The 17617-nt window shown below is 39.8% G+C and overlaps 6 non-coding genes across 6 annotated transcripts; all 6 read left to right on the top strand.

The window, feature by feature from the left end:
• The first annotated feature begins 552 nt into the window (after window positions 1–552).
• Window positions 553–625, top strand: TRNAT-CGU (transfer RNA threonine (anticodon CGU)). Its single transcript has one exon. It is a non-coding gene; the product is annotated as a tRNA-Thr (tRNA).
• Window positions 626–5793: 5168 nt separating this feature from the next.
• Window positions 5794–5866, top strand: TRNAT-CGU (transfer RNA threonine (anticodon CGU)). The gene has a single exon. It is a non-coding gene; the product is annotated as a tRNA-Thr (tRNA).
• Window positions 5867–8746: 2880 nt separating this feature from the next.
• Window positions 8747–8819, top strand: TRNAT-CGU (transfer RNA threonine (anticodon CGU)). Its single transcript has one exon. It is a non-coding gene; the product is annotated as a tRNA-Thr (tRNA).
• Window positions 8820–10845: 2026 nt separating this feature from the next.
• On the top strand, window positions 10846–10918 carry TRNAT-CGU (transfer RNA threonine (anticodon CGU)). The gene has a single exon. It is a non-coding gene; the product is annotated as a tRNA-Thr (tRNA).
• Window positions 10919–13985: 3067 nt separating this feature from the next.
• TRNAT-CGU (transfer RNA threonine (anticodon CGU)) lies at window positions 13986–14058 on the top strand. The gene has a single exon. It is a non-coding gene; the product is annotated as a tRNA-Thr (tRNA).
• A 2026-nt stretch (window positions 14059–16084) lies between these two features.
• Window positions 16085–16157, top strand: TRNAT-CGU (transfer RNA threonine (anticodon CGU)). The gene has a single exon. It is a non-coding gene; the product is annotated as a tRNA-Thr (tRNA).
• Window positions 16158–17617: the final 1460 nt, after the last annotated feature.

Here is a 17617-nt window from a genome sequence, read left to right as displayed (position 1 = left end):
TTTTTAACTTGTCATTGCCCATGGTCATTGCAGAGTAAGAACAGAAAAATCACAGATGGCTTTAAAATATGGTCTCATTATAACAACTAAAGTGGTTTAATCAAAAGGGTTCAGATATTCTTTAGCATGTGAGAGGAATTTGAATTCTTATGCAATCTCAAAATGAAGTTCTCACAACTTCCATTTTCATTTTCTCTTATTTTTTTTGACACTCTGTCCTCTGAAGGATGTATAAATCTGGCTTTCCTTGCAAAACAAGAGTAGAGGAATATCCAGGATTTTATTTTTTTCACAAAAAGGGATTGGTCTGCATACTGTCTTAAGGAGGGAGCCCGGCTAGCTCAGTCGGTAGAGCATGAGACTCTTAATCTCAGGGTCGTGGGTTCGAGCCCCACGTTGGGCGAAAACGAGTAATTTTTGCCTGAATATTGCATTGACTCTCATAATATGGAGATTAATCTTGCATTAGACCTGCAATAACTCCCAAAAATTGTCCAGGACTGGATTTCCTTCATAAAAAATGATTAGTCTGCATACCATCTTGAAGTGGGAGCCTGGCTAGCTCAGTCGGTAGAGCATGAGACTCGTAATCTCAGGGTCGTGGGTTTGAGCCCCACGTCGGGCGAAAATGAGAAATTTTTGCTGGACTCTCATATTCTGGTGATTATTCTTGCATTAGACATGCAATAACTATCAAAAATGGTATCTCCCTTGGTTTCTCATTGGTGGGAAATTTAACTTCAAGATTAGGTAGGGTATGAGTCTAGATGAACACACCACAATATCACTCATATTCGAGTAGTAAACAGGCCAACCTGAACTGTAAAACATCCCATAAGTGGAGGTAAGGCATAAGTTAGGAGTGAACTGAACACTGTTATGGGCAATTGGACTGCAAATAAAGTGTGGAACTCAGTAAGGTTACTTTTTTCATGTTATGCAGATTAAACACACAGGGGAATTAGCTCAAATGGTAGAGCGCTCGCTTAGCATGCGAGAGGTAGCGGGATCGATGCCCGCATTCTCCATTATAAAATTTGCAAACATTTTATTTTTAACTTGTCATTGCCCATGGTCATTGCAGAGTAAGAACAGAAAAATCACAGATGGCTTTAAAATATGGTCTCATTATAACAACTAAAGTGGTTTAATAAAAAGGGTTCAGGTATTCTTTAGCATGTGAGAGGAATTTGAATTCTTATGCAATCTCAAAATGAAGTTCTCACAACTTCCGTTTTCATTTTCTCTTATTTTTTTTGACACTCTGTCCTCTGAAGGATGTATAAATCTGGCTTTCCTTGCAAAACAAGAGTAGAGGAATATCCAGGATTTGATTTTTTTCACAAAAAGGGATTGGTCTGCATACTGTCTTAAGGAGGGAGCCCGGCTAGCTCAGTCGGTAGAGCATGAGACTCTTAATCTCAGGGTCGTGGGTTCGAGCCCCACGTTGGGCGAAAACGAGTAATTTTTGCCTGAATATTGCATTGACTCTCATAATATGGAGATTAATCTTGCATTAGACCTGCAATAACTCCCAAAAATTGTCCAGGACTGGATTTCCTTCATAAAAATGATTAGTCTGCATACCATCTTGAAGTGGCAGCCCGGCTAGCTCAGTCGGTAGAGCATGAGACTTTTAATCTCAGGGTCGTGGGTTCGAGCTCCACGTTGGGCGAAAATGAGTAATTTTTGCTGGACTCTCATAATCTGGTGATTATTCTTGCATTAGACATGCAATACCTATCAAAAATGGTATCTCCCTTGGTTTCTCATTGGTGGGAAATTTAACTTCAAGATTAGGTAGGGTATGAGTCTAGATGAACACACCACAATATCACTCATATTCGAGTAGTAAACAGGCCAACCTGAACTGTAAAACATCCCATAAGTGGAGGTAAGGCATAAGTTAGGAGTGAACTGAACACTGTTATGGGCAATTGGACTGCAAATAAAGTGTGGAAGGCAGTGAGGTTACTTTTTTCATGTTATGCAAATTAAACACACAGGGGAATTAGCTCAAATGGTAGAGCGCTCGCTTAGCATGCGAGATGTAGCGGGATCGATGCCCGCATTCTCCATTATAAAATTTGCATACATTTTATTTTTAACTTGTCATTGCCCATGGTCATTGCAAAGTAAGAACAGAAAAATCACAGATGGCTTTCAAATATGGTCTCATTATAACAACTAAAGTGGTTTAATAAAAAGGGTTCAGGTATTCTTTAGCATGTGAGAGGAATTTGAATTCTTATGCAATCTCAAAATGAAGTTCTCACAACTTCCGTTTTCATTTTCTCTTATTTTTTTTGACACTCTGTCCTCTGAAGGATGTATAAATCTGGCTTTCCTTGCAAAACAAGAGTAGAGGAATATCCAGGATTTGATTTTTTTCACAAAAAGGGATTGGTCTGCATACTGTCTTAAGGAGGGAGCCGGGCTAGCTCAGTCGGTAGAGCATGAGACTCTTAATCTCAGGGTCGTGGGTTCGAGCCCCACGTTGGGCGAAAATGAGTAATTTTTGCTGGACTCTCATAATCTGGTGATTATTCTTGCATTAGACATGCAATAACTCCCAAAAATTGTCCAGGACTGGATTTCCTTCATAAAAAATGATTAGTCTGCATACCATCTTGAAGTGGCAGCCCGGCTAACTCAGTCGGTAGAGCATGAGACTTTTAATCTCAGGGTCGTGGGTTCGAGCTCCACGTTGGGCGAAAATGAGTAATTTTTGCTGGACTCTCATAATCTGGTGATTATTCTTGCATTAGACATGCAATAACTATCAAAAATGGTATCTCCCTTGGTTTCTCATTGGTGGGAAATTTAACTTCAAGATTAGGTAGGTTATGAGTCTAGATGAACACACCACAATATCACTCATATTCGAGTAGTAAACAGGCCAACCTGAACTGTAAAACATCCCATAAGTGGAGGTAAGGCATAAGTTAGGAGTGAACTGAACACTGTTATGGGCAATTGGACTTCAAATAAAGTGTGGAAGGCAGTGAGGTTACTTTTTTCATGTTATGCAGATTAAACACACAGGGGAATTAGCTCAAATGGTAGAGCGCTCGCTTAGCATGCGAGAGGTAGCGGGATCGATGCCCGCATTCTCCATTATAAAATTTGCATACATTTTATTTTTAACTTGCCATTGCCCATGGTCATTGCAGAGTAAGAACAGAAAAATCACAGATGGCTTTCAAATATGGTCTCATTATAACAACTAAAGTGGTTTAATCAAAAGGGATCAGATATTCTTTAGCATGTGAGAGGAATTTGAATTCTTATGCAATCTCAAAATGAAGTTCTCACAACTTCCATTTTCATTTTCTCTTATTTTTTTTGACACTCTGTCCTCTGAAGGATGTATAAATCTGGCTTTCCTTGCAAAACAAGAGTAGAGGAATATCCAGGATTTGATTTTTTTCACAAAAAGGGATTGGTCTGCATACTATCTTAAGGAGGGAGCCCGGCTAGCTCAGTCGGTAGAGCATGAGACTCTTAATCTCAGGGTCGTGGGTTCGAGCCCCACGTTGGGCGAAAACGAGTAATTTTTGCCTGAATATTGCATTGACTCTCATAATATGGAGATTAATCTTGCATTAGACCTGCAATAACTCCCAAAAATTGTCCAGGAATGGATTTCCTTTATAAAAAATGATTAGTCTGCATACCATCTTGAAGTGGGAGCCTGGCTAGCTCAGTCGGTAGAGCATGAGACTCTTAATCTCAGGGTCGTGGGTTCGATCCCCACTTCGGGCGAAAATGAGTAATTTTTGCTGGACTCTCATAATCTGGTGATTATTCTTGCATTAGACATGCAATAACTATCAAAAATGGTATCTCCCTTGGTTTCTCATTGGTGGGAAATTTAACTTCAAGATTAGGTAGGGTATGAGTCTAGATGAACACACCACAATATCACTCATATTCGAGTAGTAAACAGGCCAACCTGAACTGTAAAACATCCCATAAGTGGAGGTAAGGCATAAGTTAGGAGTGAACTGAACACTGTTATGGGCAATTGGACTGCAAATAAAGTGTGGAAGGCAGTGAGGTTACTTTTTTCATGTTATGCAGATTAAACACACAGGGGAATTAGCTCAAATGGTAGAGCGCTCGCTTAGCAAGCGAGAGGTAGCGGGATTGATGCCCGCATTCTCCATTATAAAATTTGCATACATTTTATTTTTAACTTGTCATTGCCCATGGTCATTGCAGAGTAAGAACAGAAAAATCACAGATGGCTTTAAAATATGGTCTCATTATAACAACTAAAGTTGTTTAATAAAAAGGGTTCAGGTATTCTTTAGCATGTGAGAGGAATTTGAATTCTTATGCAATCTCAAAATGAAGTTCTCACAACTTCCGTTTTCATTTTCTCTTATTTTTTTTGACACTCTGTCCTCTGAAGGATGTATAAATCTGGCTTTCCTTGCAAAACAAGAGTAGAGGAATATCCAGGATTTGATTTTTTTCACAAAAAGGGATTGGTCTGCATACTGTCTTAAGGAGGGAGCCCGGCTAGCTCAGTCGGTAGAGCATGAGACTCTTAATCTCAGGGTCGTGGGTTCGAGCCCCACGTTGGGCGAAAACGAGAAATTTTTGCCTGAATATTGCATTGACTCTCATAATATGGAGATTAATCTTGCATTAGACCTGCAATAACTCCCAAAAATTGTCCAGGACTGGATTTCCTTCATAAAAATGATTAGTCTGCATACCATCTTGAAGTGGCAGCCCGGCTAGCTCAGTCGGTAGAGCATGAGACTTTTAATCTCAGGGTCGTGGGTTCGAGCTCCACGTTGGGCGAAAATGAGTAATTTTTGCTGGGCTCTCATAATCTGGTGATTATTCTTGCATTAGACATGCAATAACTATCAAAAATGGTATCTCCCTTGGTTTCTCATTGGTGGGAAATTTAACTTCAAGATTAGGTAGGGTATGAGTCTAGATGAACACACCACAATATCACTCATATTCGAGTAGTAAACAGGCCAACCTGAACTGTAAAACATCCCATAAGTGGAGGTAAGGCATAAGTTAGGAGTGAACTGAACTCTGTTATGGGCAATTGGACTTCAAATAAAGTGTGGAAGGCAGTGAGGTTACTTTTTTCATGTTATGCAGATTAAACACACAGGGGAATTAGCTCAAATGGTAGAGCGCTCGCTTAGCATGCGAGAGGTAGCGGGATCGATGCCCGCATTCTCCATTATAATATTTGCATACATTTTATTTTTAACTTGTCATTGCCCATGGTCATTGCAGAGTAAGAACAGAAAAATCACAGATGGCTTTCAAATATGGTCTCATTATAACAACTAAAGTGGTTTAATCAAAAGGGTTCAGATATTCTTTAGCATGTGAGAGGAATTTGAATTCTTATGCAATCTCAAAATGAAGTTCTCACAACTTCCATTTTCATTTTCTCTTATTTTTTTTGACACTCTGTCCTCTGAAGGATGTATAAATCTGGCTTTCCTTGCAAAACAAGAGTAGAGGAATATCCAGGATTTGATTTTTTTCACAAAAAGGGATTGGTCTGCATACTGTCTTAAGGAGGGAGCCCGGCTAGCTCAGTCGGTAGAGCATGAGACTCTTAATCTCAGGGTCGTGGGTTCGAGCCCCACGTTGGGCGAAAACGAGTAATTTTTGCCTGAATATTGCATTGACTCTCATAATATGGAGATTAATCTTGCATTAGACCTGCAATAACTCCCAAAAATTGTCCAGGAATGGATTTCCTTCATAAAAAATGATTAGTCTGCATACCATCTTGAAGCGGGAGCCTGGCTAGGTCAGTCGGTAGAGCATGAGACTCGTAATCTCAGGGTCGTGGGTTCGAGCCCCACGTCGGGCGAAAATGAGAAATTTTTGCTGGACTCTCATATTCTGGTGATTATTCTTGCATTAGATATGCAATAACTATCAAAAATGGTATCTCCCTTGGTTTCTCATTGGTGGGAAATTTAACTTCAAGATTAGGTAGGGTATGAGTCTAGATGAACACACCACAATACCACTCATATTCGAGTAGTAAACAGGCCAACCTGAACTGTAAAACATCCCATAAGTGGAGGTAAGGCATAAGTTAGGAGTGAACTGAACACTGTTATGGGCAATTGGACTGCAAATAAAGTGTGGAAGGCAGTGAGGTTACTTTTTTCATGTTATGCAGATTAAACACACAGGGGAATTAGCTCAAATGGTAGAGCGCTCGCTTAGCATGCGAGAGGTAGCGGGATCGATGCCCGCATTCTCCATTATAAAATTTGCATACATTTTATTTTTAACTTGTCATTGCCCATGGTCATTGCAGAGTAAGAACAGAAAAATCACAGATGGCTTTAAAATATGGTCTCATTATAACAACTAAAGTGGTTTAATCAAAAGGGTTCAGGTATTCTTTAGCATGTGAGAGGAATTTGAATTCTTATGCAATCTCAAAATGAAGTTCTCACAACTTCCATTTTCATTTTCTCTTATTTTTTTGGACACTCTGTCCTCTGAAGGATGTAAAAATCTGGCTTTCCTTGCAAAACAAGAGTAGAGGAATATCCAGGATTTGATTTTTTTCACAAAAAGGGATTGGTCTGCATACTGTCTTAAGGAGGGAGCCCGGCTAGCTCAGTCGGTAGAGCATGAGACTCTTAATCTCAGGGTCGTGGGTTCGAGCCCCACGTTGGGCGAAAACGAGTAATTTTTTCCTAAATATTGCATTGACTCTCATAATATGGAGATTAATCTTGCATTAGACCTGCAATAACTCCCAAAAATTGTCCAGGAATGGATTTCCTTCATAAAAAATGATTAGTCTGCATACCATCTTGAAGTGGGAGCCCGGCTAGCTCAGTCGGTAGAGCATGAGACTCTTAATCTCAGGGTTGTGGGTTCGAGCCCCACGTTGGGTGAAAATGAGTAATTTTTGCTGGATTATTGCATTGACTCTCATAATCTGGTGAATATTCTTGCATTAGACATGCAATAACTATCAGAAATGGTATCTCCCTTGGTTTCTCATTGGTGGGAAATTTAACTTCAAGATTAGCTAGGGTATGAGTCTAGATGAACACAGCGCAATATCACTCATATTCGAGTAGTAAACAGGCCAACCTGAACTGTAAAACATCCCATAAGTGGAGGTAAGGCATAAGTTAGGAGTGAACTGAACACTGTTATGGGCACTCGGACTTCAAATAAAGTGTGGAACTCAGTAAGGTTACTTTTTTCATGTTATGCAGATTAAACACACAGGGGAATTAGCTCAAATAGTAAAGAGCTCGCTTAGCATGCAAGAGGTAGCGGGCTTGATGCCCGCATTCTCCATTATAAAATTTGCATACATTTTATTTTTAACTTGTCATTGCCAAGGTCATTGCAGAGTAAGAACAGAAAAATCACAGATGGCTTTCAAATATGGTCTCATTATAACAACTAAAGTGGTTTAATCAAAAGGGTTCAGGTATTCTTTAGCATGTGAGAGGAATTTGAATTCTTATGCAATCTCAAAATGAAGTTCTCACAACTTCCATTTTCATTTTCTCTTATATTTTTGGACACTCTGTCCTCTGAAGGATGTATAAATCTGGCTTTCCTTGCAAAACAAGAGTAGAGGAATATCCAGGATTTGATTTTTTTCACAAAAAGGGATTGGTCTGCATACTGTCTTAAGGAGGGAGCCCGGCTAGCTCAGTCGGTAGAGCATGAGACTCTTAATCTCAGGGTCGTGGGTTCGAGCCCCACGTTGGGCGAAAATGAGTAATTTTTGCTGGATTATTGCATTGACTCTCATAATCTGGTGAATATTCTTGCATTAGACATGCAATAACTATCAGAAATGGTATCTCCCTTGGTTTCTCATTGGTGGGAAATTTAACTTCAAGATTAGCTAGGGTATGAGTCTAGATGAACACAGCGCAATATCACTCATATTCGAGTAGTAAACAGGCCAACCTGAACTGTAAAACATCCCATAAGTGGAGGTAAGGCATAAGTTAGGAGTGAACTGAACACTGTTATGGGCAATTGGACTTCAAATAAAGTGTGGAACGCAGTAAGGTTACTTTTTTCATGTTATGCAGATTAAACACACAGGGGAATTAGCTCAAATAGTAAAGCGCTCGCTTATCATGCGCGAGGTAGCGGGCTCGATGCCCGCATTCTCCATTATAAAATTTGCATACATTTTATTTTTAACTTGTCATTGCCAAGGTCATTGCAGAGTAAGAACAGAAAAATCACAGATGGCTTTCAAATATGGTCTCATTATAACAACTAAAGTGGTTTAATAAAAAGGGTTCAGGTATTCTTTAGCATGTGAGAGGAATTTGAATTCTTATGCAATCTCAAAATGAAGTTCTCACAACTTCCGTTTTCATTTTCTCTTATTTTTTTTGACACTCTGTCCTCTGAAGGATGTATAAATCTGGCTTTCCTTGCAAAACAAGAGTAGAGGAATATCCAGGATTTGATTTTTTTCACAAAAAGGGATTGGTCTGCATACTGTCTTAAGGAGGGAGCCCGGCTAGCTCAGTCGGTAGAGCATGAGACTCTTAATCTCAGGGTCGTGGGTTCGAGCCCCACGTTGGGCGAAAACGAGTAATTTTTGCCTGAATATTGCATTGACTCTCATAATATGGAGATTAATCTTGCATTAGACCTGCAATAACTCCCAAAAATTGTCCAGGACTGGATTTCCTTCATAAAAAATGATTAGTCTGCATACCATCTTGAAGTGGGAGCCTGGCTAGCTCAGTCGGTAGAGCATGAGACTCGTAATCTCAGGGTCGTGGGTTTGAGCCCCACGTCGGGCGAAAATGAGAAATTTTTGCTGGACTCTCATATTCTGGTGATTATTCTTGCATTAGACATGCAATAACTATCAAAAATGGTATCTCCCTTGGTTTCTCATTGGTGGGAAATTTAACTTCAAGATTAGGTAGGGTATGAGTCTAGATGAACACACCACAATATCACTCATATTCGAGTAGTAAACAGGCCAACCTGAACTGTAAAACATCCCATAAGTGGAGGTAAGGCATAAGTTAGGAGTGAACTGAACACTGTTATGGGCAATTGGACTGCAAATAAAGTGTGGAACTCAGTAAGGTTACTTTTTTCTTGTTATGCAGATTAAACACACAGGGGAATTAGCTCAAATGGTAGAGCGCTCGCTTAGCATGCGAGAGGTAGCGGGATCGATGCCCGCATTCTCCATTATAAAATTTGCATACATTTTATTTTTAACTTGTCATTGCCCATGGTCATTGCAGAGTAAGAACAGAAAAATCACAGATGGCTTTAAAATATGGTCTCATTATAACAACTAAAGTGGTTTAATAAAAAGGGTTCAGGTATTCTTTAGCATGTGAGAGGAATTTGAATTCTTATGCAATCTCAAAATGAAGTTCTCACAACTTCCGTTTTCATTTTCTCTTATTTTTTTTGACACTCTGTCCTCTGAAGGATGTATAAATCTGGCTTTCCTTGCAAAACAAGAGTAGAGGAATATCCAGGATTTGATTTTTTTCACAAAAAGGGATTGGTCTGCATACTGTCTTAAGGAGGGAGCCCGGCTAGCTCAGTCGGTAGAGCATGAGACTCTTAATCTCAGGGTCGTGGGTTCGAGCCCCACGTTGGGCGAAAACGAGTAATTTTTGCCTGAATATTGCATTGACTCTCATAATATGGAGATTAATCTTGCATTAGACCTGCAATAACTCCCAAAAATTGTCCAGGACTGGATTTCCTTCATAAAAATGATTAGTCTGCATACCATCTTGAAGTGGCAGCCCGGCTAGCTCAGTCGGTAGAGCATGAGACTTTTAATCTCAGGGTCGTGGGTTCGAGCTCCACGTTGGGCGAAAATGAGTAATTTTTGCTGGACTCTCATAATCTGGTGATTATTCTTGCATTAGACATGCAATAACTATCAAAAATGGTATCTCCCTTGGTTTCTCATTGGTGGGAAATTTAACTTCAAGATTAGGTAGGGTATGAGTCTAGATGAACACACCACAATATCACTCATATTCGAGTAGTAAACAGGCCAACCTGAACTGTAAAACATCCCATAAGTGGAGGTAAGGCATGTTAGGAGTGAACTGAACACTGTTATGGGCAATTGGACTGCAAATAAAGTGTGGAAGGCAGTGAGGTTACTTTTTTCATGTTATGCAAATTAAACACACAGGGGAATTAGCTCAAATGGTAGAGCGCTCGCTTAGCATGCGAGATGTAGCGGGATCGATGCCCGCATTCTCCATTATAAAATTTGCATACATTTTATTTTTAACTTGTCATTGCCCATGGTCATTGCAGAGTAAGAACAGAAAAATCACAGATGGCTTTCAAATATGGTCTCATTATAACAACTAAAGTGGTTTAATCAAAAGGGTTCAGATATTCTTTAGCATGTGAGAGGAATTTGAATTCTTATGCAATCTCAAAATGAAGTTCTCACAACTTCCATTTTCATTTTCTCTTATTTTTTTTGACACTCTGTCCTCTGAAGGATGTATAAATCTGGCTTTCCTTGCAAAACAAGAGTAGAGGAATATCCAGGATTTGATTTTTTTCACAAAAAGGGATTGGTCTGCATACTGTCTTAAGGAGGGAGCCCGGCTAGCTCAGTCGGTAGAGCATGAGACTCTTAATCTCAGGGTCGTGGGTTCGAGCCCCACGTTGGGCGAAAACGAGTAATTTTTGCCTGAATATTGCATTGACTCTCATAATATGGAGATTAATCTTGCATTAGACCTGCAATAACTCCCAAAAATTGTCCAGGACTGGATTTCCTTCATAAAAAATGATTAGTCTGCATACCATCTTGAAGTGGGAGCCTGGCTAGCTCAGTCGGTAGAGCATGAGACTCGTAATCTCAGGGTCGTGGGTTTGAGCCCCACGTCGGGCGAAAATGAGAAATTTTTGCTGGACTCTCATATTCTGGTGATTATTCTTGCATTAGACATGCAATAACTATCAAAAATGGTATCTCCCTTGGTTTCTCATTGGTGGGAAATTTAACTTCAAGATTAGGTAGGGTATGAGTCTAGATGAACACACCACAATATCACTCATATTCGAGTAGTAAACAGGCCAACCTGAACTGTAAAACATCCCATAAGTGGAGGTAAGGCATAAGTTAGGAGTGAACTGAACACTGTTATGGGCAATTGGACTGCAAATAAAGTGTGGAACTCAGTAAGGTTACTTTTTTCTTGTTATGCAGATTAAACACACAGGGGAATTAGCTCAAATGGTAGAGCGCTCGCTTAGCATGCGAGAGGTAGCGGGATCGATGCCCGCATTCTCCATTATAAAATTTGCATACATTTTATTTTTAACTTGTCATTGCCCATGGTCATTGCAGAGTAAGAACAGAAAAATCACAGATGGCTTTAAAATATGGTCTCATTATAACAACTAAAGTGGTTTAATCAAAAGGGTTCAGGTATTCTTTAGCATGTGAGAGGAATTTGAATTCTTATGCAATCTCAAAATGAAGTTCTCACAACTTCCGTTTTCATTTTCTCTTATTTTTTTTGACACTCTGTCCTCTGAAGGATGTATAAATCTGGCTTTCCTTGCAAAACAAGAGTAGAGGAATATCCAGGATTTTATTTTTTTCACAAAAAGGGATTGGTCTGCATACTGTCTTAAGGAGGGAGCCCGGCTAGCTCAGTCGGTAGAGCATGAGACTCTTAATCTCAGGGTCGTGGGTTCGAGCCCCACGTTGGGCGAAAACGAGTAATTTTTGCCTGAATATTGCATTGACTCTCATAATATGGAGATTAATCTTGCATTAGACCTGCAATAACTCCCAAAAATTGTCCAGGACTGGATTTCCTTCATAAAAATGATTAGTCTGCATACCATCTTGAAGTGGCAGCCCGGCTAGCTCAGTCGGTAGAGCATGAGACTTTTAATCTCAGGGTCGTGGGTTCGAGCTCCACGTTGGGCGAAAATGAGTAATTTTTGCTGGACTCTCATAATCTGGTGATTATTCTTGCATTAGACATGCAATAACTATCAAAAATGGTATCTCCCTTGGTTTCTCATTGGTGGGAAATTTAACTTCAAGATTAGGTAGGGTATGAGTCTAGATGAACACACCACAATATCACTCATATTCGAGTAGTAAACAGGCCAACCTGAACTGTAAAACATCCCATAAGTGGAGGTAAGGCATAAGTTAGGAGTGAACTGAACACTGTTATGGGCAATTGGACTGCAAATAAAGTGTGGAAGGCAGTGAGGTTACTTTTTTCATGTTATGCAAATTAAACACACAGGGGAATTAGCTCAAATGGTAGAGCGCTCGCTTAGCATGCGAGATGTAGCGGGATCGATGCCCGCATTCTCCATTATAAAATTTGCATACATTTTATTTTTAACTTGTCATTGCCCATGGTCATTGCAGAGTAAGAACAGAAAAATCACAGATGGCTTTCAAATATGGTCTCATTATAACAACTAAAGTGGTTTAATAAAAAGGGTTCAGGTATTCTTTAGCATGTGAGAGGAATTTGAATTCTTATGCAATCTCAAAATGAAGTTCTCACAACTTCCGTTTTCATTTTCTCTTATTTTTTTTGACACTCTGTCCTCTGAAGGATGTATAAATCTGGCTTTCCTTGCAAAACAAGAGTAGAGGAATATCCAGGATTTGATTTTTTTCACAAAAAGGGATTGGTCTGCATACTGTCTTAAGGAGGGAGCCGGGCTAGCTCAGTCGGTAGAGCATGAGACTCTTAATCTCAGGGTCGTGGGTTCGAGCCCCACGTTGGGCGAAAATGAGTAATTTTTGCTGGACTCTCATAATCTGGTGATTATTCTTGCATTAGACATGCAATAACTCCCAAAAATTGTCCAGGACTGGATTTCCTTCATAAAAAATGATTAGTCTGCATACCATCTTGAAGTGGCAGCCCGGCTAACTCAGTCGGTAGAGCATGAGACTTTTAATCTCAGGGTCGTGGGTTCGAGCTCCACGTTGGGCGAAAATGAGTAATTTTTGCTGGACTCTCATAATCTGGTGATTATTCTTGCATTAGACATGCAATAACTATCAAAAATGGTATCTCCCTTGGGTTCTCATTGGTGGGAAATTTAACTTCAAGATTAGGTAGGTTATGAGTCTAGATGAACACACCACAATATCACTCATATTCGAGTAGTAAACAGGCCAACCTGAACTGTAAAACATCCCATAAGTGGAGGTAAGGCATAAGTTAGGAGTGAACTGAACACTGTTATGGGCAATTGGACTTCAAATAAAGTGTGGAAGGCAGTGAGGTTACTTTTTTCATGTTATGCAGATTTTACACACAGGGGAATTAGCTCAAATAGTAAAGCGCTCGCTTATCATGCGCGAGGTAGCGGGCTCGATGCCCGCATTCTCCATTATAAAATTTGCATACATTTTATTTTTAACTTGTCATTGCCAAGGTCATTGCAGAGTAAGAACAGAAAAATCACAGATGGCTTTCAAATATGGTCTCATTATAACAACTAAAGTGGTTTAATAAAAAGGGTTCAGGTATTCTTTAGCATGTGAGAGGAATTTGAATTCTTATGCAATCTCAAAATGAAGTTCTCACAACTTCCGTTTTCATTTTCTCTTATTTTTTTTGACACTCTGTCCTCTGAAGGATGTATAAATCTGGCTTTCCTTGCAAAACAAGAGTAGAGGAATATCCAGGATTTGATTTTTTTTCACAAAAAGGGATTGGTCTGCATACTGTCTTAAGGAGGGAGCCCGGCTAGCTCAGTCGGTAGAGCATGAGACTCTTAATCTCAGGGTCGTGGGTTCGAGCCCCACGTTGGGCGAAAACGAGTAATTTTTGCCTGAATATTGCATTGACTCTCATAATATGGAGATTAATCTTGCATTAGACCTGCAATAACTCCCAAAAATTGTCCAGGAATGGATTTCCTTCATAAAAAATGATTAGTCTGCATACCATCTTGAAGTGGGAGCCCGGCTAGCTCAGTCGGTAGAGCATGAGACTCGTAATCTCAGGGTCGTGGGTTTGAGCCCCACGTCGGGCGAAAATGAGAAATTTTTGCTGGACTCTCATATTCTGGTGATTATTCTTGCATTAGACATGCAATAACTATCAAAAATGGTATCTCCCTTGGTTTCTCATTGGTGGGAAATTTAACTTCAAGATTAGGTAGGGTATGAGTCTAGATGAACACACCACAATATCACTCATATTCGAGTAGTAAACAGGCCAACCTGAACTGTAAAACATCCCATAAGTGGAGGTAAGGCATAAGTTAGGAGTGAACTGAACACTGTTATGGGCAATTGGACTGCAAATAAAGTGTGGAACTCAGTAAGGTTACTTTTTTCTTGTTATGCAGATTAAACACACAGGGGAATTAGCTCAAATGGTAGAGCGCTCGCTTAGCATGCGAGAGGTAGCGGGATCGATGCCCGCATTCTCCATTATAAAATTTGCATACATTTTATTTTTAACTTGTCATTGCCCATGGTCATTGCAGAGTAAGAACAGAAAAATCACAGATGGCTTTAAAATATGGTCTCATTATAACAACTAAAGTGGTTTAATAAAAAGGGTTCAGGTATTCTTTAGCATGTGAGAGGAATTTGAATTCTTATGCAATCTCAAAATGAAGTTCTCACAACTTCCGTTTTCATTTTCTCTTATTTTTTTTGACACTCTGTCCTCTGAAGGATGTATAAATCTGGCTTTCCTTGCAAAACAAGAGTAGAGGAATATCCAGGATTTGATTTTTTTCACAAAAAGGGATTGGTCTGCATACTGTCTTAAGGAGGGAGCCCGGCTAGCTCAGTCGGTAGAGCATGAGACTCTTAATCTCAGGGTCGTGGGTTCGAGCCCCACGTTGGGCGAAAACGAGTAATTTTTGCCTGAATATTGCATTGACTCTCATAATATGGAGATTAATCTTGCATTAGACCTGCAATAACTCCCAAAAATTGTCCAGGACTGGATTTCCTTCATAAAAATGATTAGTCTGCATACCATCTTGAAGTGGCAGCCCGGCTAGCTCAGTCGGTAGAGCATGAGACTTTTAATCTCAGGGTCGTGGGTTCGAGCTCCACGTTGGGCGAAAATGAGTAATTTTTGCTGGACTCTCATAATCTGGTGATTATTCTTGCATTAGACATGCAATAACTATCAAAAATGGTATCTCCCTTGGTTTCTCATTGGTGGGAAATTTTACTTCAAGATTAGGTAGGGTATGAGTCTAGATGAACACACCACAATATCACTCATATTCGAGTAGTAAACAGGCCAACCTGAACTGTAAAACATCCCATAAGTGGAGGTAAGGCATGTTAGGAGTGAACTGAACACTGTTATGGGCAATTGGACTGCAAATAAAGTGTGGAAGGCAGTGAGGTTACTTTTTTCATGTTATGCAAATTAAACACACAGGGGAATTAGCTCAAATGGTAGAGCGCTCGCTTAGCATGCGAGATGTAGCGGGATCGATGCCCGCATTCTCCATTATAAAATTTGCATACATTTTATTTTTAACTTGTCATTGCCCATGGTCATTGCAGAGTAAGAACAGAAAAATCACAGATGGCTTTCAAATATGGTCTCATTATAACAACTAAAGTGGTTTAATCAAAAGGGTTCAGATATTCTTTAGCATGTGAGAGGAATTTGAATTCTTATGCAATCTCAAAATGAAGTTCTCACAACTTCCATTTTCATTTTCTCTTATTTTTTTTGACACTCTGTCCTCTGAAGGATGTATAAATCTGGCTTTCCTTGCAAAACAAGAGTAGAGGAATATCCAGGATTTGATTTTTTTCACAAAAAGGGATTGGTCTGCATACTGTCTTAAGGAGGGAGCCCGGCTAGCTCAGTCGGTAGAGCATGAGACTCTTAATCTCAGGGTTGTGGGTTCGAGCCCCACGTTGGGCGAAAACGAGTAATTTTTGCCTGAATATTGCATTGACTCTCATAATATGGAGATTAATCTTGCATTAGACCTGCAATAACTCCCAAAAATTGTCCAGGACTGGATTTCCTTCATAAAAAATGATTAGTCTGCATACCATCTTGAAGTGGGAGCCTGGCTAGCTCAGTCGGTAGAGCATGAGACTCGTAATCTCAGGGTCGTGGGTTTGAGCCCCACGTCGGGCGAAAATGAGAAATTTTTGCTGGACTCTCATATTCTGGTGATTATTCTTGCATTAGACATGCAATAACTATCAAAAATGGTATCTCCCTTGGTTTCTCATTGGTGGGAAATTTAACTTCAAGATTAGGTAGGGTATGAGTCTAGATGAACACACCACAATATCACTCATATTCGAGTAGTAAACAGGCCAACCTGAACTGTAAAACATCCCATAAGTGGAGGTAAGGCATAAGTTAGGAGTGAACTGAACACTGTTATGGGCAATTGGACTGCAAATAAAGTGTGGAACTCAGTAAGGTTACTTTTTTCTTGTTATGCAGATTAAACACACAGGGGAATTAGCTCAAATGGTAGAGCGCTCGCTTAGCATGCGAGAGGTAGCGGGATCGATGCCCGCATTCTCCATTATAAAATTTGCATACATTTTATTTTTAACTTGTCATTGCCCATGGTCATTGCAGAGTAAGAACAGAAAAATCACAGATGGCTTTAAAATATGGTCTCATTATAACAACTAAAGTGGTTTAATAAAAAGGGTTCAGGTATTCTTTAGCATGTGAGAGGAATTTGAATTCTTATGCAATCTCAAAATGAAGTTCTCACAACTTCCGTTTTCATTTTCTCTTATTTTTTTTGACACTCTGTCCTCTGAAGGATGTATAAATCTGGCTTTCCTTGCAAAACAAGAGTAGAGGAATATCCAGGATTTGATTTTTTTCACAAAAAGGGATTGGTCTGCATACTGTCTTAAGGAGGGAGCCCGGCTAGCTCAGTCGGTAGAGCATGAGACTCTTAATCTCAGGGTCGTGGGTTCGAGCCCCACGTTGGGCGAAAACGAGTAATTTTTGCCTGAATATTGCATTGACTCTCATAATATGGAGATTAATCTTGCATTAGACCTGCAATAACTCCCAAAAATTGTCCAGGACTGGATTTCCTTCATAAAAATGATTAGTCTGCATACCATCTTGAAGTGGCAGCCCGGCTAGCTCAGTCGGTAGAGCATGAGACTTTTAATCTCAGGGTCGTGGGTTCGAGCTCCACGTTGGGCGAAAATGAGTAATTTTTGCTGGACTCTCATAATCTGGTGATTATTCTTGCATTAGACATGCAATAACTATCAAAAATGGTATCTCCCTTGGTTTCTCATTGGTGGGAAATTTAACTTCAAGATTAGGTAGGGTATGAGTCTAGATGAACACACCACAATATCACTCATATTCGAGTAGTAAACAGGCCAACCTGAACTGTAAAACATCCCATAAGTGGAGGTAAGGCATAAGTTAGGAGTGAACTGAACACTGTTATGGGCAATTGGACTGCAAATAAAGTGTGGAAGGCAGTGAGGTTACTTTTTTCATGTTATGCAAATTAAACACACAGGGGAATTAGCTCAAATGGTAGAGCGCTCGCTTAGCATGCGAGATGTAGCGGGATCGATGCCCGCATTCTCCATTATAAA

Source organism: Lissotriton vulgaris, chromosome 1_1 (genome assembly GCF_964263255.1).
Source record: "Lissotriton vulgaris chromosome 1_1, aLisVul1.2, whole genome shotgun sequence".
NCBI lineage: Eukaryota > Metazoa > Chordata > Amphibia > Caudata > Salamandridae > Lissotriton > Lissotriton vulgaris.
Note: the sequence above shows the minus strand (reverse complement) of the source record. Positions and strands in the feature narration are given on the sequence as shown.